General features: G+C 40.2%; 1 long non-coding RNA gene across 2 annotated transcripts in view; it reads left to right on the forward strand.

The window, feature by feature from the left end:
* Positions 1–25,044, forward strand: part of LOC106782629 (uncharacterized) — a 107,049-nt gene that overhangs the window by 16,712 nt on the left and 65,293 nt on the right. For both annotated transcript variants that reach the window (XR_001379875.3, XR_011433065.1), the window contains exon 4: positions 16,537–16,637. This is a non-coding gene — a long non-coding RNA (uncharacterized lncRNA). The remainder of the gene's footprint in view (positions 1–16,536; positions 16,638–25,044) is intronic.

Genomic DNA, 25,044 nt, shown 5'->3' on the forward strand with positions numbered 1-25,044 from the left:
AAGTGTCTTTCCAAACACATTTAGGTTTGCCAGATTTCATGGCCCGTACTTCTTTGACCCTGGAAGATAAGCCTGTTTATATTTCTCCTGTTACACCCTCACCCAGGGGTTTCTTCTAATTCCACACTCTGGTCGAAGTCTTGTTGGCAGGGCTTTCTGACCCTTGTGACCCAGTCCTGGGCATCCTGACCTTAGTGGCCTGACCTCTTGGTGAAGGGACTTTTGCCCTTTGGATCCTAGTCTTTCAGGATAGCCATAAGGTACTTCACATTTGAATTCTGATACCTGCCAAGTGTGCAACCACTGGTGAAGGTCACTGGGCTCCAGGTAGACAGTATTTTTGCTCAATTAATAACACTCCAGCTGCATCATTTTCTAATAGGAAGAACAGCTATATTGGCCTGAATGCACCTTCTGACTATTCGAAATTCTCCACCTACAGGAACTTCTCCTGTCCTTAAACTCAAGGACTTAGTGAAAGGGGTGAGCAAACCCAGCGGGAAGTCCTCTTTGAAGTGCAGGAGCTCAGATATGCAAAAGTCTTGATCAGCAAATGCTTGAAAAGTGCTTACTCTTCTCTCCTTTGGGATTGGCCATTAACTCACTGCGAGGCTTTCTCAAGGAAAGCTGTTTTTCTGGTTGCTTCAACTTCAGTCAATAAGGGGCTGTTCATCAGCAAGTGTTAATAACACTCCAAAAAAATTGCCAAAGTCAACTCATTTAGCATTAGCTTGTTAGCATTTGTAAGGGACGGCCCCTAATATCCACACGCACTTCCTGAATTACTGCAGCCTTTCTTATTTGTTTTCTCTGCCTTCAAATCTCTTCCTGCTTCAAAGGATCCTATACACAACTAGGTGAGAAATCTTCAATACTCACTTTATGTCATGACTCAAGAGCGTTCGCTGGGGTCCATGTCTCATCTTGGTGACTCTGCCTGCTCTCCCACCATTATTTCTCTGCATTATTGTGTTGTCCCTCCTTCAGTATACCTCAGGGTTATTTATCTGACCTGGTATCATTATTTCTTCCTGCAGTATTTTTTGTCCCTTCTACAACTTCCATTTGCATTACACCTTTAAATTTTAAAATCTTCTTCCTGCAGAAACTCTGCTGTGGTTTACCTACATTTGACCCATCCCTTTTCTATTCATTATATCCTCAATATGGAATAAGAAATTTTACTTAATTATATTTAAGCTGTTCTTTAGTAGTAATAACAATATTAATAACTACCATTTTCTAAGTCTTACTACATTCCTTCACATAGCACTTTTTATCATAGCAACAACCCTGTGAGATAAATAATATTATATTTATTTTATAGAGGAAAAACTTGAAGCTTAAGGAAAATTGTTAGGTCAGCTGGGTACTAAGTACCGGGGCTGTATGTGAACTCAAATTTGTCTAATAGCAGAACACAAGCATTCAATTACTCTGTTGTGCTCCTGGCTACTCAAGCACCTAAGCTTTAGTAAGCACCTAGAGGGGATCAGATGCCACAGCTAAGTGCTGGAGACAAGAAGAACTTAGTCCCTGCCTGCCCCCATGGATGTAACTAAAGAGATAAATGGTGAAATGTGTGGAACTGCCTGGGTAAATAAGGAAGACCCCAGAATAAGCGACAGAGCTGAATCTGAGGAAGGAGCTTGCCAGGCTGATGAGGAGTGGCTCTCCAGGTGGAAGGAGGTAGAGATACAAAGGTGTAGATGCAAAAAGGGTCTTGATGGCCTTAAGAATGCAGGAAACCATGTCAGGATTAGTCAGAGAGAAGGCTTCAGAGGCCCTGAAGCTCATATCCCAAAGGGCTTGTATAAAGGCGGAGGGGTTGGACTTTATCTTCTGACATTTTGTTGGCTTTGCAACATGTTCTCTCTGCATGATTGTCCCTCCTTATTAAATCGTAAAGGCTTTTGAGCACAAGGTCACTATCATGTCAATTGTTTGTATTCTCACCTGGGTGCTCCTCCAGATTAAGAGGGATCCATCTGTCCATTGGAGGCCTTGGATTCATGTTGTTTTTTCTTAGTGTAGACCTGGTACCATCAAGAAGCAGTCAGGACCCTTATTCTGGGAAGTGTTAGATGACTCTTGAACATGTGGAGTCCCTATCTGAAAAGAAATTAAGTGGCTGTTTTTCAATGGGTGTCATCCTTGTGGAATCTGTATTAAAGCTGTGATAAGGAGCAAAAAGAGAGAGAGGCCCGACAGTGGCTTAAGATAGGCAATTAGCCTGGAGAAGATGAAACAGAAACACATAGTAAGAAATAGACCTGGGAGTGGAGGAAAGTGAGGGCATCATAATCAACAATGGTCAGCCTTGCCTTGGTGAGGAGCAGTGTTTCTATCACCATTAAAATAAGATCGCTCCTCTGTACTAGGTCAGTGTGAACAAAAAGGCTTCAAGAAGGAGATCTAAGTTTAAAAGTGAGAGGAGAATCAGAAAAAAATCCAGGAGTTGGATTGGTAATTCTGTAGAAAAAAGCTTCACGTGGGTGTGTTTTTACATCCATAATAGAGTTATTATTCCTTCTTGCTGATGAAAAGGGTGGATGGTCTTAAAGATATTTATAACCGTGTAGTTTGGAGCCGTTGCTGTTGTAATGGTGAGACGAGATCACTTAGTGCTGTATGTTCTGTAGGGGATTATTAAAAGAACATGGAAAAGATGGAATTGCAGCATTCTGCAATGCACTGTGACCATCCACTTCCCATGGGATAAAGGAGTTTTTGGCATTCAAGTTCCTGGAAGACTTGGTGGAGAAAATGTGACAATTGTCCTCTTTCATGCTAGAGCCTTAAACAGTTTATTTAGTGATCCAAACCTGGTAGGTCGAAAAAGAAAGAATCAGTGTCCTAAATCCAAGTTCATCCATCTAGTATTGGCTTAAAATCACATAGAAAAATAAAATAGCTATGTAGAATTCCTTCAGTGACAAAATCATGTACAAAGGCTTAAAATTCAATAATGAAAACATGGAAAGCAAATGTTTAATAGATGCAGTATAGTCTGCTTGAATTCCAGTGCTTCTTCTACTGCTCATGACCAGCGTGACCCTGGGAACTGGATCAAAACTCTGACCTCTGTTTCTTCATCTGTAAATGAGGGGTAACCGTGGCATCTGCCTCACGTGGTTCTTGTGAGAATTAAATGTGTTACTATGCATAGAGTACCTGGAACAGTGTTGGCACACAGGAAGTCCTCACTAAGTGTTAATAATTACTTTTATTCCTTTGCAGTCTAGAAACTTCTTTAAAGAGTATAAAGATTTATAAAAGAGATGTCATTTGAGTACATAATGCAATTGTTTTGAAGATGGTTAAGATGACAGTTTGAACAGATTTACGTATTTAATTTTTGAGTAGACCTATAAGTTGGTACCAAGTGTTTGAATTTCTCTCTATATGAATATACATATATATTCATCTGCCCCGTCTTACCCCTAATGCACACTAGGATGTATACGAGGGAAGGAAGTGGCTGACCACTACTCTGTGAGAATTTAACACACACGCACATTCTACAACAATGTTTCTCAGCACTTGGCACCCTCGCCATCACCCATCGCCTATACTTTCCCTTTACCTACTGAATCAGGAAAAACTAGAGGTGCCCAGGAATCTCCATTTTTAACTTAATACCTGGGTGGTTGTCGGGCACACTAAAGCTTGAGAATAAATGTCCTAGAATCTTAAATGAGATTTAACTAACGCTGAGTAACCAAAGTTTTATATGCTCTGCGTTGTAATTTCCACTTGGCACTTAAACACATAGACTCCACATTCCAATTCTTTATAGTAAATTAATTTTTTCTTTTCATAAATTGGACTCACTGTCAGATGGAATGGCAAGTGTCAAAACAAGCAATATGACATGTTTACTGGCTTAATCTGTGAGACCTTACCACCAGTCTCATCAGGGTTTATGAAAGGGTGATCCGATGACGTGGTCATTTTCCTATTAAAGATCAAAAGGAAATATTTCCTGTTATCCGACAGGTACATCCCTGTGCTGAGTTTAATTTCTGTGTCTCTGCATGATTTGTCTCAGGGTCATCTTGAAATGCTCCAATTCTTTTGAAATGCTCCAATGAGGAATACTTGCCTCAAGGTCCTCCCCTCATAGGGCCTCCGGCATGCACCTCGGCGCGCTAAAACGGGGCACTTTCCACAGAAGTCTTCAACTTCAGAAGGAGCTGCCTTTTATACATCTCATGAATACAGTCTAACTGCTTCAAGCTCTCCTCTCTGACCTTTGTCCTATTTAGTGGAGTTCAATTGTCTCCCACATTTATTTAAGCTAATGATAGAAGCATTAAGCAAAAGTTGAAAAAAGGGACAAATGGATCCATCATGGAAATGCACTGTGCCATAAAAAAGTCCATACACCAAGATGCTATTCACAGAGGGTAGCAAATTTATGAAACTCATTGCCTCCAGATATTATATAGGCTGTTATAGATAAATAGGTTCAAGAAGGACGATAGCAGGTTATTAAACAAAATTGAGATGCCAGGGGTGGAAGTGGCAGGCTCATCCCTTACCTTTGGGAACATTGTGGTGGAACATTGCTCAGTGCCTCAGTCAGAGAGGTGCTCACCTAGGGTGTATTAGTTTCCTGTGGCTGCTGTAACAAATCAGAACAAACTTGGTGACTTTGAACAATAGAAATTTATTCCCTCACCCTTCTGGAGAAAAGAAGTCTGAAATCCAACGATTGACAGGCACACTCCTTCCAGGGGCTCTAGGGAGGAATCCAGCCCTCTTTCAGCTCCTGGTACCTGCCCTGATATTCCAAACTCTGCTTCCATCTTCACAATTCCTTCTCCTCTGTGTGTCTGTCCTATCAGATACATGTGATTATATTTATAATCCAGAACAAGCTCCTCCTCTAAGGTTCTTGACCTAATCACTACCTTTGCCATATAAGGTAATATTCACTCTTTTGCCATATTAAGTAACATTCATAGACTCTGGGGTTTCGGACCTGGACATGTCTTCTCGGGAGCATTATTCTGAGCGCTAAGGTTGTTCCGTTCCTCCTTTTTCTTTGGAGTTGGAGGGCTACCCAGCCTAGTCATTTAATTGCTATCACGGGACGACCAACCTGAACTTTCTGTGATTGTCCTCTCTGTTCCCTACATCAGTATTGAGCACTAGTTCTGCTGGATGTTAATAGTTGTTAAATGAAAGCACGAAGAGCCAAATATGCTTGAGAAACACTGGATTTAAAACAACATTTAATGGGACTTCTCAGAGGCTTACCATGCCAACTGTCTTCATGATGTTCCAAGAAGACAATATAGCGTGCTCATTTTCCAGACTCTAACCACAAACGCCCTACCTAGTGTTCCCCAGCATACACTTTGGGAAACCATACTCTAAAACTAACGCCTATAAGAATAACATTCAATAACGTCCATTGTTGTTTTTGTTTTTGGGACCGAATGTAGATCCATGGCCATCCTCATAATTTCCTCATAATTATTTGAATTATTACAAGATGAGCTTAGCTGTTCTTTGATTTAACAAGTTCCCTCTGGATTTGAGCAGATTTTCTTTCTTTTGGGTTTTACATGGAAGCCAATAATTTTCCCTAGAGCCATCCGGGTACTATCTTCTAAACATATACATGGTCTGAGAAAAACTGTGTACAGGCTTCCGGGATTTTGCTGGCTCCCTCTGGGCAGAGAGCTGGTGCCGCCTGTAAGAAACGCCTGTGTGCTCGTCTTGACTCTTGCAAGTCAGGCTGGCAAGTTTACAACATTCAGAGGCTGAGCCGATCTTAAAGAGAACACTACACCTGTTATCCTGACATCTTCGAAGTTTTCTCTTGAAGTCTGGTAAGACAAGAGGAATATTGTTTTGTCACAATAAGTTGATATATTTTTAAGTCTTTGAATTCTCTTTTATTTTAAAAAGGGCTTTACAAATGCTTGTATATTTCCTTCATCTGGTAATTCAATAAATATTTGTTGAATCTTCTGGTGTGCCAACTCCTGCGCTACGTTTAGGATGAAGAAGCATACGTGAATCTGGAGGAGACTCTGTCCCTGCCTGAAAGGCCTTCTCAGTGTGGTGGGGGACATGCAGCATGAGAAAAACGTGTATATTATGAAACACTCGAATGGCAGTGTGAAAAATGTGTGATGGCAGTGAAGAGGAGAGAAAAACGAGCTCTGCTTGGGCAAGTTTTGCAAAAGTAACATTTATCCTGGGTTTTGAAGAATGAATAGAAGTTCATTAACTGTGGGAAAGTACAATCTGGGATGGAAAAACAACATATGTAGGGGAACAGAGTCATAGAAGGATTTGTTGTACTTGGGGAATGGTGAGAAGTGTAGAGTTCTAGACAGAGATAAGAGATATAGAACTGGAAAGAGGGGGTTGAAGAGGTAGGGTAGGGTCAAACTGGGAAAGATTCTGATTGCCCAGCCAAGAAGCTTAGACATTATTGTGCTGGAAATCAGGAGCCTTGAGTGGTCTTTACACAAAGGAGTGACATGATGAGACTTTGATTGTAGAAAGAGTTCTGGAAGTCAGGACACATGGAAAATTTCCTTTAAAGGGAAGAACTTGCTAGATTACTAGTAAAGAAAACAATAATAATGTGTTAAAAAGGTGAAGAGAGCCTGAGCTAAGGCAGTGGCATCTGAGATAGAAGTAACAGGATTCATTGACAGTTCGATTCATAGTCCAGTGAATGAGTGGGTGGCTGATGCTGACTTCAAGGCTTCTGTCTTGTTGGGTCAGTTGGGTGGATGGTGAAGATAATAAACAATACTGGCAAGGAAAGGAGCTGCGATGGGTTGGATTTGTGGGTGGGAGTGGGTAGAGAGGTACTAGGTTTTAAATAGGGAGGGAGATAATGTAGCCTTCTGTGGCAGAGACTACGATTGGCTCCCTCAGCCTCCATTCCACCCCCTTTCATTTCATTCTTATCTCCTATACTGTATCACCCCATTTTATTCCTAGATCCTACACTGTGCTATAATGCAGTATTGCTCAAAATATACATTTCCCAGATGCCCTTGCGGCCACCCATCACACGTACAGCCCTGAGATTTAGAAGGTGGAAGTGGACATCCTGAGGTGGATGCAGTGCTGTACTTCAGCTGTTTCCTTTGGCAAGCGTGCCTTGGGTGTTTGTTTCTTCTGCGGCAGCAGTAGTGGAGTTTCCAACGTCCAGTCTTTGGCTTTGCAGAGTTGAAAGGCAGTGTCTAGGACATCCACTTGCTGGCAGAGGGTGTGGAAGAGGTAGCCTGGTGGATCTGGAGCTAGCAGCCTCCTGCTTCACCGATGATGACAGAGGCAGTGTCTCCCACCGAGGTGATTCTAGGGTGTTGCTCTGGAAGTCATTCTTGTGAGATCAATTTAAGGCCTATTCCTCCAGTCTTTCCACAAATCTTAAAGCACCAAAATCTTCTCTTAATGCAGCTAGAATGGTTTCAGTTATCAATATCTGACCCCTGACCAGTCCACTTTCAAATGGGAATAGTATTTTATTAGAGAATTATTTAAACACTGTTCTCTTTATAAAATCATTAAATATGTTTGTCATTAAATGTGTTCAGCAATTTATAGATTTGACTGCTACTGACAATGCAGCAATCTTCTCAACTGTGAGATTATGAAGGACATGGCCTTGTTTTAAACACCTCTGAGCGTCCGCGCCTAGAACAGTGCTTTACACCAGTGACGTCCAATACATCTGTCAGGTTTCATTGCATTTAATGGAATTGACCGAACAATTTGTGCTCCTCCTAACAGTGTCATACAATACAGCTGGAAATCTCCCTAACTCTGATCGTTGTTTTATATGATAAATTGCCCATATCGTTAGTATCTAAAACGCTTTGATCTTAAATTTCTTCAGAATTCTCTGATGCATACCATCTGGCTTCAGTGACTCATGGAAATTTAATGTCCTGAGTTGTGTTTACCACCTGTTGTTTCTCTTTTTGTATTTATGCTAGTGAATCATATTTGCTTTCAATGAAAAGTGATTCTTTAGTAAAAATTCTATATTTATCGTGTCAGTGACGATCACTGATCAAGTGATACAGAGAAACAATTCAAACTTCCTTTACCCTTAAATGCTCCTCTCCCCTCCAGTGAGAATGCGATTGTATTTTGAGTTCTTCTGCAACAACCACTGATCAGACAGGGATCACTTTCAACCCTCAGACTATTCTTGTAGGGAAGTGGTTTTTCCCCAAAGACTTTTATCTGAATTTGCTTGCATTTCAGTAGTATTCATATCTGGTGTTCTATGCCAATATTACTGTCTCTTTCATATGTTGTATTTCTCCTTATGGACACATGATTTTAATACTTTCTATGGTATGAGGCTTTTATATGAGGATGGCACACAGATACTCCTTCCTATTCCTATCAGATGCTTTTCATGGTAAGCGACAGAAACCCAACTCAAACTGGATAAAGATTAAGTGGAGTATATTAAGAAGTACTGAGATAGAAGCCTTTAGATATAGTTCAAATAGAGTTCTTCTTCCATTTCTCTGTGATTTTTCTTGGTTCTGCCTCCTCTGTGTTGGCTTCATCTTTAGGCTGGCTTCTGTATAGTTGGAAGACAACCGTCAACAATAATAGGAATTATATGCTGACTTGTAACATCCATTGAACAAAATTCCTAAGTTTTGCTCTCATTGGGCCACCCTCTAATGAGAAGGCTGAGTCCATCCCTGAAACAACCATGTGAGCTGTACCTCATGAGTATTTTTCAATGAAGGAAATTTGAATGGGTTTTGAGAAGGGAACTGTGCTATATCTTTTTTCTATGACCCAGTTTCACCATGGTCTGAAGTAGACTCCGGGAGCCAAGAGGGCAATTTCCCAGTATCCTCAAGGTCAGAATAACTTCTAATACATATTGTTGCATCATTTCTACCATATATATTTTTTCTGTTTCCTCTGTTAACTGCAAATCCTGAGGGCAGATTTCATCTCTTTTATGCCTTTTGTATTGATGCTCCTCAGCTACTGTAGGAGTCTTCTCACCGTCAGGAGCCAGTAAATGTTCACTTCCTAGCTATACGTCATTCTGATTATAGGGCCTTAGAATAATGCAATTTTTAGATTTATTTTATATAATTCTTGACTGAGACTTTGCCTTTTGGGTCATATTGAGCCAGAATTAGGCAATCAATCAATCACTAAATATATATTAAGCTCTACTGTGCCAGGCATTTAGTGGGAGCCTTGAGAGCGGAGATAGAAGGGAGTGTAATATATATAGTATCTCATTAAAACATTTCAAGGCAAAGGCAAATGGGAGACACCTATTTCCCGGGTCTGCGCCTCTCCTCTGTCACATTTGGAATTCTCCTTACTCTCTTTGGTGCTCTTCCCAGGTTACCAGTGCTATTGTGTGTGTCACCCCATGTCTTTGGTTTTCTACCGCTGTGGCTCACCAGCTCTGGCAGGGTTCTTCCTCCTTCGTCTGGGAGGGCTCTGTTCATCAAACCATTGTGGAACATGTTTGAGGACCCCAACATGACTGAAGCACACAGCTGCCTTTGGGACTTCACTGCCAAAAGCTTACATGCAAATAGTAATGTGATGCATGCCAGGATATAGATAAGCACTGGATCTACTCCAAGCTTCCAGAACCCGGAAGTCAAGGAAGTTTACCCTGAGACAGTGATGACTACCTATCAATTTTTTAAAAAAGGGTAAGTCACCCAAGTGAAAAAGCATTGTGATCACAGGCAGCAGCATGGCCAGAGGCCATTTGAAAAGACCTATCTTTTAAAGTGGTATAGTAGTATAAATAATTTCTTTTTTGTTTTTCCAAATTTTTTTTTTCTCGTGAGGAGAACTTTTAAGATGTACCTCTCAGCAACTTTCAGTGTTATTAACTATAGTCACCATGCTGTACATTACATCCCCCTGACTTATTCATTTTATAACTGGAAATTCTGACCTCCTTCACACATTTCACTAACTCCCCACCCCCTGCCTCTGGTAACCACCCATCTATTCTCTGTATCTATGAGTTCATTTTTGTTCTTTTAGACTTCCACATATAAATGAGATCATATGCTATTTGTCTAATACATTTCTGTACCTGGATGGTTTAGTCTATGTGAGCAACTGCTAGGAACAGCCTCATTTTCCACGTTCTGATTCAAGTGGTGTGGCTAAAGTTTTCGCAGATCCTTAAATCACTAGCTGACACCAAGAGGAACAATTTTCCTCATGAATATATGAGGAAGCCATAGTCAGAAAAAGCTTAGGATTATCCTTCTGCTCAGTAGAAAGAACAATTTTGTCTCAAGATCCAGGCCTATGTAAGAGGAGGCCGATTAAGGCAACTCCTTGCCTGGAGTGTCTTGAGAGGGTCTCTCAGCAAAACATCTTCCCAGTGGGTTCTCCATTCCTTCTTGTCTGGCCACAAATTCTCAACAGTTAACTCACTAAGTGGTGAGGTCAATAAAAGTGGGGCATCCTCTTCTATAGAAAGTCTCAGGGAGAAGGCAGCCCTGCCTGAAGAGCATATTAGCCTAGATTAGCTCACTATCTAAGACGAACTTGAGAACAGTTTCCTTTCAGGGGAGAAAAGAAGATGAGATCACAGTGTACAGGCTAGGCAGGGCTGAGATAGGAACAGCTAGGGCCTAGGAGGAAGAACTCACTCAAATGCTATCTATTCTGCTCTCTCTTCTGTGGTCGGTTGGGTCCCGAGGTCTTGACTTCTCTGTCTCCACTTCTGGTTCTTTCTTTTTTCTGGTAGGCAGAATAATGCTCCCTCTCTCCCAAGATGTCCTCAACCTAAGCTCTAGAACGTATGAATATGTTATGTGACACGATGAAAAGGACATTGCTAATGTAATTTAAGTTGAGGATCTTCAGTTAGAGAGATCATCCTGGATTTTCCAGATGAACCCAATGTCATCACGTGTCCTTACAAGTGAAAGAGGGAAGTGGGAGAGTCAGGGAAGGAGATCTAGTGACAGAAGCACAAGTGTGGCACAGCCAGTATCCAAGGAATGTGGACAGCCTTTAGACGCTGAGAAACCCTCCCCTGGGCCCTCCAGAAGGAATGCAGTCTGCCAACACCTTGATTTTAGCCCCACAAGACCCATTACAGACTTCTTACTGCCAGAGCTGTAAGAAAATAAATGTATGTTGTTATGAGCCACTAAGTTTGTGGTAATTTGTTACAGCAGCCATAGGAAATTAATACACCTCTCTTCATTTGATGTCCATGCCCCATGAGGTCACCTCCCCCCCCCCCCGCCCCCGCCACCAGGGTCTTAGATTCAGAGGGCTGACGCTGGGATATTGTCTCAGGGTCAAATCTTTATCAGAGCCAGAAGTGGAACGCAACCCACCTCTCAAGGAAAAGCGAGAGGAATGGAGGGGCTGTGGTGATCAAGTCTGAGGCATACCACCAGCAAAGTGTCAGAAGGAGAAGCGAGCAGTGACGCGAAAAAGAACATTAACCAACTACGTGCAGGGATGGAGGAACTAGCACAGGCGTGAAGCAGGGACAGCCAAGAACATTTCAGCCTGATTGAGAGACATGTGTTTTTGTGTCTCAAAGGATGTGGAACACAGTGACCCAGGTATGAAGGTATAATGACCCTATCCTTGACCGTTACAGCATCTTTAGATGAATGCTTTCAATAAACAGAACCAAGAAACGAGAGCTTCAAGAAACAACTGTTTTAATGTATACATATGTATTTTGTTTGGACAGTTGATGGAGGCTCCCATTATGCCCCAAAATGCCCCAAATTTATCTTACAAATTTTATTTTCCATTTGACAGCGACAGGAAGCCCAACTCTATGAAGATCAGCTAAAATGACTTGAATTTTTCCCATAAATACTGTAAAGGAAGATTTTTGTTTGCTTTTTTAAAAATGTAGTTTGGTTTTAAAAAAATTCCCCAAAGGTATACGATAATATACAATTTTTAAAGGCCATTCATCTTCGTTAGCTCCTCACTGTCACCTTAAGAAGTAGCTTGCGAACTCATTATCGTCACCATTTTGCAGAAAACTGAGGCCCAGAGAGGTTAAGTGACTCGCCCGAAGGTATAAACTTGTAGGAAGGGGAGGCTCAAATTGTAATGGGTGTTATTACTTCACTAAATCCTCTCAGCATGAGACGAAACAAGTAAATGGTATTTTTTTCATTTTAAATTTGGGAGGTTAAAGCCAAATTGGCGAAGCAACATAGCAAAATTGAGCAACATGGAAGAGTCTATGACTCATTGCCTTTTTCGTTCCTGAAGACCTGCGATGTCAAAGTTTTCCTTCCCTTTTAAGACCCAGTTTGTATGGTGTCCCCGCCTCTTTTCTTCTTCTGAAACTAAATCCCAATTAAAGTGCTGACAGAGGAGCCAGCGGGGGAGTGCAGCGGCCTTTGCCGAGAGGCCCACAGCATCACCAAGGAGACAGGTTCTGGGACAATGCCTGGAGGAACCTGCCCCCATTAACTGGATTAACTGCCCTGGCCCTCCTTCAAGCGCTGACTCGAGTCTCTGCAGACGGGAGGAATTTCATTTCCGAAGTCGCTCGGAACACAGTCGAGTGAGGAGGCCGGCTGGAGCAAGGCCTGAGGTGGAAAGGGAGCTTGGTGCTTTGTGTCAAAAACCGGAAGGGGAAGATTCCTTTCGTTGAATGGCGGTTGTTCTTTGGGTTACCACAGGTCACATTAAGAAAGTAACAACTCAAGAAACCAGTTCTCCCTCAAGTGGGGCCTCCCCTCAACCCCCAGAGAAAATGGAGGTGCCCTCTGTGGGTCCACCACAGCGCTTTCCAGAGCGCGTTCCTTGGAACGCTGGTCCTGCCAGGTGTCTGTGAAAGGGTAGAGTCAGTTTAAAAATACTACCGCTATTACCTCACTTTTAGATTCACAAATGTACATGGACATATTAAAAGTTTTGTTTTGTTTATAGGAAACTTTTCTCAAACTTATTTGATCATGGAACAACTCCCTCTCCCCCCTTAAAAAAATCAAATGAAAACATAATGCGGGAAACTTCTTCTTAGTTCATCTCTAGGGTCTTTTAGCCTAAAAAATTTTAATAGAATTTCAGAAGAAAGAGGATAGAGCAAAAAGGAGGAGAGGCGAGACTCTTGTCTTTCTATTTCTGCCTAGGAGTGAAAAATTATAAAATATCTTCATGTCTTACATCGGCCATCTGTAAGAAGTGCAGTATTTTCCTCAACTCAACATTTTGAAGATTCTGCTGTTATAATTACACTTTACTGAAGTGAAATAAAATAAAATCAATTAAAACACCTTAAGCCATTTAGAAGGAAGTGAGACAAGATTGTTTATTTTTCAGAAATGACTTTAGCAAACAATGTCAATACTTTGCATATTTAAAAGAACAGATCATATGGGGCCAGCCCAGTGGTGTAGCAGTTAAGTTCACATGTTCCGCTTTGGCGGCCCAGGGTGCACTGGTTTGGATCCTGGGTGCGGACCTACACACTGCTTGTCAAGCCATGCTGTGGCAGGCATCCCCTGTATAAAGTGGAGGAAGATGGGCACAGATGTTAGCTCAGGGCCAGTCTTCCTCAGCAAAAAGAGGAGGATTGGTGGCAGATGTTAGCTCAGGGCTAATCTTTCTCAAAAAAAAAAAAAATTAAAATTAAAAAATAATAAAAGAACGGGTCACAGTAGCATTCGTGTTTTCTTCACATCTTAGGTGGAGCTTAAAGTTTTAATCCCACATATGAAGTTTTGTATAGAATTTAGAGAGACAACCAGCAATAGCTAAAAAACGCGAAGACCTTTGAAGGATAAATGATGGGAAAACCATGAGAATATAGGCAGCGTATTTTCTCACAAACTAAATACATTGAGTTAGTTTTCAAAGGCTGGTCTCATGAGAGAGGTAAAAATGTATTTACTTAACTGCTATATATAGGATAACGTGGAAAATATATTTCTTGGGATACTGAGCTGCCTGCCAAAGTCTGTCTTTGTATGTCTACTGACTATTAATCAAATTAGCTAACTTAGAAAATAATAAGTTATTCAGAATAACAAGTTATTCAGTAAGACTATTCCGTAAATTTACATCTGTTGCTATTTCCCTCCCATCTCATTTGCTGGGGGTTCAAGGCAGGGTATGTGAAGAGGTTTGTGCATACTTTATTGTATTTGATATATTAACTATTTTATTTACTAGATATTTTAACATATGCCTTGAATTAATACTCTATAGAAATATACAATAAACATATCAATATTTACCTTGTATTATGTGTAAGTATTTAAAATGAGTCCCTTAGGACACAGACCCAGGAAGTTTCAGGGTAGTATTTTTGTTCATGCCTAATCATAGAGAAGTAATGGAGAATATATTAATTCCAGCTGGTATTTTCAATTCCAGTGCTTCCCAATTATACACAGGATGAAATGAGAATCCCATGCCTTTCCATTTAAGACCCACTACAATCTGCTTTCTCCCCGATTCCAGGCTTAGTTCCTATGGTTCTGAAGCATCCAATGTCTGCTCCAGCCAGCATCCCTGGGCCGTACATCCCCGCGTCTCCCTCTGTGTGCCCATGGCCCTCTTCTCCAAACTCACCTCTAACCATCTGAAACCTATTACTATTACTAGAGGTTAAAACATTTGCCTCCGGTCACACAGCAGGGAGTGGGAAAAGCTACAATTCAAAATGGGGGACCCGCTTGTAGAGCCTACATCTTAATTACTACAGGGAACTTATAAAATGCTGAGAGGGTGACATTGACAGAGCTGGACTTGAAATCTGACTCTATGGTTCCCAGCTAGGTGACTGTGCGCTAGATATTTGATCGCTCTGATCATCAGTTTCCTCATCTGTGAAACGGGAATAATAATAGGCATTTCCTCACAGATTCCTGTAAAAGTTAAATAAGATGGTCCCTATAAAGTGCTCGGTTCAGTGCCTGGTCTGTAGTGAGGACCCAATAAATGTCAGCAGTTATTTTTACATCCTTATACTGTAAGATTTCTTTATATATGTATATATATCTTTATATCTATATCTATATATCTATATGTTTTCCCCTCTCCAACTGGACTGTATAAATCTGGAGCGGGAAAAAAGTCTATTCATTTTGTGAAGTCTGCCTAGAGCATCAAGAATAGTTCTTGAACTTGATAGGTACTAAGTATATATTTTTGATTGATTAGCATTTAATTGTCTTTTATTCCTTATGTTAAAAATTTCCGGTTGCTTATTAAGAACACTACTATTGAAGAATTTTGTAATATAATAGCTACCTATTCTGTTACAGAACAGATACTTCTAAAAAATGTAAACATTTTAAGTAATCCTTTGGTATTTAGTTAACATTCCGTAAATATTTTTAAATGTATCTTTTTTTGACAAATAGCATAGCCTAACAGCTTTTCTGTTTTCAACCTTCAATCTTTTTTTCACACCATAGGAAAGGTTTTATTAATTATTATTTTTTTGCGTGTGAGGAAGAGTAGTCCTGAGCTAACATTTGCCACCAATCCCACTCTTTTTGCTGAGGAAGACTGGTCCTCAGCTAACATCCGTGCCCATCTTCCTCTACTTTACATGTGGGATGCCATCTCAGCGTGGGTCGACAAGCAGTGCACAGGTCCACACCCTGGGTCCAAACTGGTGAACCCTTGACCGCCGAAGCAGAATGTGTGAACTGAACAGCTACGCCACTGGGCTGGCCCCCGTTTTGTTAATATTTTAGCTGGGCTAGGATGGTGGGTTCATTTAGTATTCACAGGGATAGATACCACATGCTCTTTTCTAGATGTTTCACTATCATTTAGCTTTAGCTAATGGGCACTTAAAGTCTTGCTGATTTTTCCCCAAAGACCCATAGTTATCTATAACATTCTTGAATAATTGGGCTTTAAGTGGACGTTAACAGGGTTGACTACTTCCAGAAATATGCAGAAATATTTTTACTAGTTTAAATTTGAAATTTGTATAATCCTTGAGGTACAAGTTTTAAAATTCCCCTCTCAGAAACTGAAAGTTCATTAATACATGAAACGGGGTGACTTGGGTTTTTGTTATTAGAAGTTATTGATAGAAGTCTTATTTTATAAAAGTGCTATTCACTATCATTGTAGATGCTACGTTAAAGCAACAACACCACCTGGAACCTAAAAACTGCTGCCAGAACAAACAAAATGTATCCCTGCAACTTCTCAAGAAACCTCATTTTTGGGATATTCTCATTTCAAAGTCAACTGCTTTCAAGCCGTTTCTCTTTCTTTAGATCAGCATATACGTGTTGACATTGATTCTCTGTCTAAGAATTCGCCTGCAATCATTTGTAAAATATAGTCTTTCACATATTCAACTGTTTTGAAACCAAAGTCAGTATTTTCTGCAGTGGGGGCTGGCTTTGGGTAGAGAGGGACCCCATGTAGCTCTTCTGCACGTTGGGAGTGGTTTCAGCCGGAGGTGAATGAGTGGTGGTGAGTGGGAGGGAGATTCTGAAGGCAGAATATTTCCAACTGTTACTAATTCTTTTCTTTTGTATTTTATTCTTTTCTTTGTTTTAGGAGGAATGGCCCCCAGGCTCCAAGAGCAAAATATCAGTAACCTCATATTCATCATCTCTTATACCATCTTTTCTAATACCCACAGCAAGCTTGTGAATTTGGTAAGTTATTCTTAACCTCATTTGACAGATAAAGAAATTAAAACTAAAAGAAGTTTGCTTATGAAGATGACACAGGATTAAACGAAAGAATCAGGACTTTAATAGAGATCTCTGACTTTCAGAGTGACGCACCAACCACTTTGCATATTGCCCAAGAGGAAGGTAAAATCATTGGCAAGTTAATGTATACATCTTTAATGGTGTTAATAATTGTAATTGTGCTACATAATAATAATGGCATAAGAGACGAGCAGTGCACATAAGTGGCTGAAATTAACATGACTTTTAAACATAGCCATACTTAGTATTTTTGGCACCTATGAGGGAGGGAAGAAAGTTTCTGAGTTTGCCACTCATTGTCTGAATTTGGGAAACTGAAGGTGACAAAATTTCCTTTTTCCACCTTCCTATCAAAGCTTGTTGATGACAAAGTCTGTGCATTGCAATATGAAATGAAGTGTGGGCCCAAATGAAATCCCCTGTTTTGGAGGGTAAATTAATTCAATCAGAGAGCATTGCCTGCACCCATCGCTCAGATAATAGATAGGGATCTTTCCTTTTAGTATTTCAGCAGTGTTTTTTTCTTAATCCTTAAAGAGAGAGGGGATGCCCAGAGTCTGTGGAGAACAGGTCAAGCGGAGTTGTTACTAAGCGAGGTCAGAAACAGGTTTGTTTTGATAACCTTCTACCTCCCTGGTCTCCCTTGTCTAGACCCCTCAGCGAGAACTAGAGCCCTCTTCTGGTTCTAGGCACTGCCCTGAAGCATCCCAAGGTTCTTCTAAATGATTCTCAAATTATTTTGACCTCAGGGAAAACTCTTAATCCCTCAGTGTAGACAAGGATTCAGCAAATCGTTTTGCTAAAGGGCTAGATAGTAAATATTTTCACCTCCACAGGGCCAAATGTTCTCTCACAACTACTCGATATGCAAATCGTAGTGTGAAAGCGGCCACAGACAATATGTAAACAAATGAGAAGGGCCATGTGTCAGTAAAACTTTATTGACAAAAGCAGACAGCAGGCTGGATTTGACCCAAACGCCATAGTTTGATAACCCCTGATGTAGACCATGTCCTTCATTACACTGTGTTCTAGTGTCAAAGTAACACAGAGGAGAAAGGTAATACTGACAGCGGGTCCTCCTTTCATCAGTATTAGCACCTACACAATTCCAGGGCCTGTGCCCCGTGTGAACATTTAGTGGCGATTAACTCAGACGTGTATTCTGGACTCGTGCTGCTTCTCCCCCTTCTCCCAGGAGAAGAGCAGGACTATCTTGACACAGGATGGCAATATTTCAAATTAGTAATTCACTTCTTTTGCAACAATATATGCGCTCTGCCAATAAAGCCCTTGGGAAACTTGCAAACTACACAAAGTTTGCATATCCACATTCCCTTCTCAACCTTATCTTGTGCTTTATCTCTCACCCCCGAGACAGTCAGTGCCCTTGCTCTATTGCCGAGAGTCTGCCCTCTCCTCCATATTCCACACTCTTCCTCCTCCATATTCTACCCCCACACGAAATCTTCTTGACCTATTCAACACCAACACAATGTCCTTAGAGTCTTGAACTTGACAAATTAAATTTATTAGCACCGTGGTATAAATGATGCAGATTTTCTTGTTTAAAAAGCAAGCTTGTGAACCCAACTTATGCTGCAGCTGGTGATAAAGTACGTATGATCAAGTGTGCATCTCCACACCCTGCCTAAGCCGTCAGGGATCAAGTCCTTCTTTTCCAGGCTTAATAGAAATTAAGCTGAATCCCGTAGAAGGAGAACCTCCAGTAGCGTTTTCAGTTTTCTGGAAGAAGAGAGAAAAGAGAACAGAGGTACTTATTACAGGAGGTACAGGCAGTTCAAGGCCTACCTTGCTGTGCCAGCTCAAACAGACGGTATGTGACAGATTAATTTAGACCAGCACACACCTTACTGGGAAGTAAGTGCTAATAGAAGAAAGCAGAATTAAATATTTAAATATGGCAAAATAAAAATTTGAATTGTCTCTACTCCCTTCTCATTTTTTCTTTCCTAATTTTCCAAGGATGGCTTTTGTTTGGAGATCTAGAGAGTCAACTTTGACTTGTGATTTCAAATGTCGTTTGGACTACAGTCATTAAGCAACCGATGAGAAATAAAAATTTAAGTGGATATTTCTGAGTGAGTAGAAAAATATCACAAGCAATTTTTTGTTTGTAGAAAAGAGAGGTGAGATTCTGTACTAGTCCGAAGAGAAAAGTCAATGGTTATGGTGTGAGAGGACACAGGATAAATGATGTATAGAACCAGGAAGAAAGTCTATAAAATTCAATCAACTTCTATAGGCTTGTTTGGTACAAAAAACCAGGGACACTTGGAGTAGCTCTGCGTTTCAGCAAGCATAATGGATTTTGGCCGTCAGCCTACTCCAGTGCATTTCTTTTCCCTAGGGAGTTATTTTTATAGCCCAAGAAACTGGTCTAAAAAGAGTTGGGGTTACTTAAGAAGTGGTGATTTACTATTTAGTTCTGGAAGGGCTCTAATGGCTTGGAAGTCTAATCTGTACCTGGCTTTACCTGAATGGATTCATTTTTCTTGTGTGATAAACTTCTTCATTGGACAACAATGAAACGACTGGGCTAATTATGATGTCAGCTGACACTGGTGGTGTGAAGGCGTCTTGAAGTTGGATTCAGCCCAGCTCAAGCAAAATGGAGACCATATTGAAAACGGAAAGTAGAAATGCATCAGAATCTCCTCTCCAGAGGAGTTCGGGCTCTCGTCCCTGCTCCTTTCTCATATCTACCTCATCTTTCCTGTCTGTGTGAACGAATGATTATTAGCCATTTTTGTGCTATGGGTGCCCTTGGCCCTTTGAAGAAACCCGTGGAATTCTTCTCAGAAAATACTTTCAGTGTATAAAATACATGATATAGGATTAAAAAAGAAACCAGGCATATTAAAACACAATCATAAAATATTAATTTTAAATTTGATTTTTTGATGTAAATTTTTGCAATATATTAACATACATACTTCTTTACAATGTAGTCAATAAGAAGATCTGGCATTGTATCACTAACTACCATAATTCCAAAATGTGTATAAATTCTTTGAGGGTTCTGACGTGAAAATATCAGTAATTTCTGTTGGAAATAAAATCATAGGTATTGCCAGTACTACTCTAGTTTTGCCTAAATTAGTAATATGGTTAGAGGCTGGTGAAACCAATGTACTCTTTTTCCCTTCCGAGTTCATGAAGCTCCCTGAATTCTATTCCTGGGTTCAGGGTAAGAAGTGCTGCTATTTACTATCTTCTTTTTGATCTCTGTACAAATTGGGAAATGATGAACTAGCTTAAGAGTGGCGTGGTCCCAGATCCAGGGCTCCTGACAACTGTCACATGTCTAGTTGTGCCAATGCTAAATCCCCAAGAGAGTTAATCTGATTGGCCAGAGACCAAGTATCCATTCTTATTCTCAAAAACAGGAGAAGAGTGGATCCTGTAAAAGATCCTTGCAAAAGATCCTGTAAAGCAAGCTCATCCTTGACCCATTCTTTTGGGGAACAAGGAGAAAGAGAATTTTCAAAGACAGGATATGCGTAAGGCAGACACCCCAAAAAGACCTTTTACAAATTCAGGTTTAAGACCTTTAAAAGTAATTTGAAAATTCCTTAGCACTGCCTTACAGGTATAATGAGGGAGTTCTCAGGGTGAACAGTGATCACTGTTCATTGGGAAGAAAAGTTGTCTATGTACACATAAAAGTCTAGGTACTTGAAAAGTCTTCTCTGGCATTGTCCAATAGAACTTTCTGTGGTGATGGAAATGTTCTCCATCTGTACTATCCAATATGGTAGTCATGTCTAGCTATTAAGCAACTGAAATGTGGCTTATGTGACTGAGGGAGTAAATTTTAAATTTTCTTTTATCTTAATTAATTACAATTTAAATCTACATAGCCATGCGTGGTTAGTGGCTACGGTAGCAGACAGCCCAGGTCTAACTGGTTAAATAGTGCATCTCCCTCACTTTCCTGTAACCATGACACTCCAGCCAAACCAGCAAAGAACTCCTATTATTCAGCTTCTGACCTTTGTTGCGTCTGTTTCCCAGCCAGGCACACATTCATGGTATCTGTCCATTGCTCTGCGTCGTAGCATACTTCATATGCCCAACTGGAATCCCACCTCCTCTGGACGACTTCTATTATCAGCCTAGCCCTCTGAAATCTTAAGGCATCTATTACTATATCACTAAGTGGGACAGATCACATAACACTTGGTACATATTGATCTTTTAAAAATTGTTTACAGTTTACTTTCAAGTAGAGTACAGGCTCCTCTTGGGGAAGAAACAATTTCTCACATTTCTTTGAATATAGGTGTTCAATGCAATTTTGTTGCAAATGAGGTCACTAGATGCTTTGGAGAAGCAGATGACTCAAATGAAGACGTAAGTCCACTAGAGCAAGGATACCTGGGGGTAGAGAATCACTTTGTGGAAACAGATCATTGAAATAGTTTAGAGCGAAGAGAAGCCAAGAATTCACTTGGGGCTATCTTTAGGCAAATGAAGTATTCTCCTTTTATGGATAATATCCAGGTCTAAGGATATTGAATAATTTACACGAGATCATATGCCGATAAAGGATGGAGGGGACACTGGAACCTAGGTCCCCGGCATTCAACAATGTCTTCAGAGCAGGATGCTAGAAAAACCAGAGAACTCTTAAGAAGCAAGAGAGAGGGGCCAATAGAAAGAAGAGGATAGTGGAGGGGAAATTCACCAAAAGAAATATAACAGAAGGTTTATCATGGATATCCTTGGTCTGTATTAGTTTGCAGAAAACCTAAGAGGTAATTCCCACAAAATTAAAGGAAATTCAAATATTAGATAGATGAAGAAGTCCTTCTAATTTTAAATACCAGTAACTCCTGAGTTAGCTGACTAGATTGAATACAAGAATCCAGGCATAGTAAATAGATATGCTTATGATATCCCCCCCATGCTCAATGGTCTCCAGGTCACAATCTTTCACCTGATACAGACTTGGGGTGCATACCGCACTGCACATTTGCATGCCAGACTGCAATGCACCAAGCATGGATGGGAAGCCTTGCCAGAGGAGAAATTATTGACAGCGTTTTTTATAAGATTTTGCCATGAAAATTGGAAACAATGTTAGGAAAAAAGATGATCAGAAACGTTAGGTATGTAGTGCATAAAGGAGAGATCACCCGTTTTTCTGTCTTCCAAGCGATAACAGCATCATAGAGAGAGGACAAAATTCAACACTGCATAAGCATTAACATGATAGACCCCATACCCCAAAGCTATCCTCTCGGATCTCACCCACTTCTCATCGTAGAACAGGGATAGCAAGGAGACAGAAGAAGAAGGAAAGTCTAAGGTAGATGAGTAGATAGGTAGACGTATGCGTAGAGGAAGGATACTCAAAAGTCAAAGAATTGTGCTATGGATGCCCTTAATTCGCTAAGAATGTGATTTGCTAAGAATATCCACAGGCTAAACAAAGCACTGATTAAAATATTTAGACTAAACTATGGTTACTCTACAAAGTCATTCTCAACCTTTAAATTGGGAAAACTACGCTCACTAATCTTTTCTTTTTTGAGGAAGATTGACCCTCAACTAACATCCACTGCCAATCCTCTTCTTTTTGCTGAGGAAGATTGACCCTGAGCTAACATCTGTGCCCATCTTCCTCTATTTTATATATGGACTGCCCGCCACAGCGTGGCTTGATGAGTGGTGCATAGCTCCACACCCAGGACCTGAACTGGTGAACCCCGGACCGCCAAAGCAGAATGCACTAACTTAACCACTGTGCAACTGGGCCGGCCTTTTAAAATCTCTTAAAATCGCTCGTGTTTGGATGTTGTTACTGAATGCCTACAACATTGCACTAAGACCCCAAAATAGTAAGTGTACTTCCCATGATGCCAAAGCCAGTAGCATTTACATGTATTGTGGCCTGCTTTTGCTCCTTACTCATAGACTGTGAAATTTTCAAGTTATTCCATAAGCTCTCGGGAAAATGTCCAATCATCATTGATGGGGATATGTTTGAAAAGCCAGATATCAAAACCAAAAGAATATTTAGGGGCAGAGTGTATTTATATAGGTAAGGAGCACCTTCATCTACTAAGAGGAGTCATTGTTTAAGAGAACCAGCCTGTAGATGGAATCAACGCAGAATAATTTCCAGTGGAGAATAAATGGAGCGTGAACATGTGAGTTACAGAAAGAAGAGAAGTGAAAATTTGACCAATTGAGGTGACCGTGCCTGTGTACTGCAAATCTGATGCTGTGCTTTCAGGACAAGAGTAGCATCATTTTGATAATATTATTAAGAATACGTCTTATGTGCTTATGACACGCCAAGGCATTGTGCTAAATCCTTTTAAGGATTATTTCTTTAATCCTTACAATGATATTAATATAGATTATTTCTGTTATTCTTCTTATATAGATGAGGAAACTGAAGCAAGATAATTAGGTAAATTGCCTACAACACATGGGAAGGGACAAAGCTAGGATTCAAAACCAGATAGGCAGTCTCTTAGCACCTATACTTTTAACCACTGTGCTATAGTTCATACCTTGAATGAATCAATACAATAATTCCACTTTCATCAAACTTAAATAGTATTCAAAGCTCTTATTAGAGGAAAACGTGTGAGAATCCTCATTTTGAGAAACAATGGCTTCGTACCCCTCCACCCAAATTCATGTATTGAAGCTCTAACCCTCAGTGGGACTATATTTGGAGATGGGGTCTTTAAGGAAGTAATTAAGGATAAATGGGTTCATAAAGGTGGGGCCCTCATCCAGGAGGATTAGTGTTATAAAAAACTAATGTCTTCCCGAGAGAGATATCAGAGTGCCTTCTTTTGCTTGTTTGCTCTCTGTTCTCTCTCCCTCCGCATTTGCAGAGATGAGGCCATGTGAGGATTAGGGAGAAGGCGGCCATCTGCAAGTAAGGAGGAGAGCTCTCACCAGAAACCAAATCAGCTGGTGCCTTGATCTTGGACTTCTAGCCTCTAGAATTATGAGAAAATAAATTTCTGTTGTTTAAACCACCCAGTCTATGGTATTTTGTTGTGGCAGCTCAAGCTGACTGAGACAGAAGTTTTAAATTGTAAATTCTTTGTTCAAGCAAAGACTTATGTGTTTATAACCTGCAAAATGATTTTTAAAGCTAGCCATTAAAATGAAAGTCCGAAATTGAAAATTTTCATAGAACTCATAGCTCAACCTTCCCTTAAAAATTATGTCCTTGATTCCCAGTGTTTGTGAATCTTCCATAGTAGAAAATCTGGGCTAACCATTACTAGAAATCTCATCAATAAGAGTTTCATATTATTTTGCGTGCATTTAAAAATTAATTTAGCCCAATTATTTGTAAGTAATGAAAAGAATTGCATACTTGGACTACTCTTGTCATTTTTTTAATGTTTGAGCTAGGGCTCTCTCCTTTTTGAAAAAAAGCACAAAGTTCTTATGAAGAATGGAGTAACACATTTAGTTAAAATAGAGATAACTTCAGGAGTAATTTTTAAAGTGTAAATTTCCCTTTCCATTTGCACAGATAGATTAAGGTATGGTTACTGTATGGTCCATTAAAGTATTCGATTTCCTCTTTAAATGGGAATGATGTTGGCATTGTATATAAGTGGCCATTATGAACCTCAAAGGAGGTAACCCACGAGAAGCCTTGAAAACTGTCAAGTTCTATTGAAATGTTACCCCCATCATTATTACTGAGTTGTTTACTCTAAGTGACCAATATCACATTTTGAATTTAAATCATGTGGTACTTTATTGAAAGGGAGTAATAACCATGTAAGTTTGGAAAACAAATGCGACACTTCCCGAATGACCATGCCTTGTATTCTAACAACAATGGAGCACATTATTAAGTACAGTTTGGTGACAAAAATATTCCTAATAAATATAAGTTTTGTTAAGGGTCTCATGGAATACCATAAACCAGCCTGATAAAGGATCTGTATTACGGGTAAAGTGGATTGTAGAAATTATAATCATTTAATATGGTAGATTTCTGCAGAAAGGAGATACTTAATTTTCATTCAACCTGCGTATGACGAGCATTTGCCACTGTAAGGCTCTGTGCTGGCTTTTGAACCATAAAGACAAAGTGGTTGTATACCTGCTGTTGGGTTGTTCTATATGATGAGGTGTGGTGGTGGGAGGGAGGGGGAATTTGTAGTGGCACTTAGATAAAAGTCCCAGGTGATCAACCTGAAGCATGGGATGAAGGGAATAAATTCAGAGAATAAGATGCAGAGCTTCATCAAAGAAAATAGTGGAATATTATCCTCATATACCCCCTTCAGGGACAATATCGGATTGTCAGTCATAGGCTCACTCTTCAAAT

Source organism: Equus caballus, chromosome 26, assembly GCF_041296265.1.
Source record: "Equus caballus isolate H_3958 breed thoroughbred chromosome 26, TB-T2T, whole genome shotgun sequence".
In the NCBI taxonomy this organism is placed as follows: Eukaryota; Metazoa; Chordata; class Mammalia; order Perissodactyla; family Equidae; genus Equus; species Equus caballus.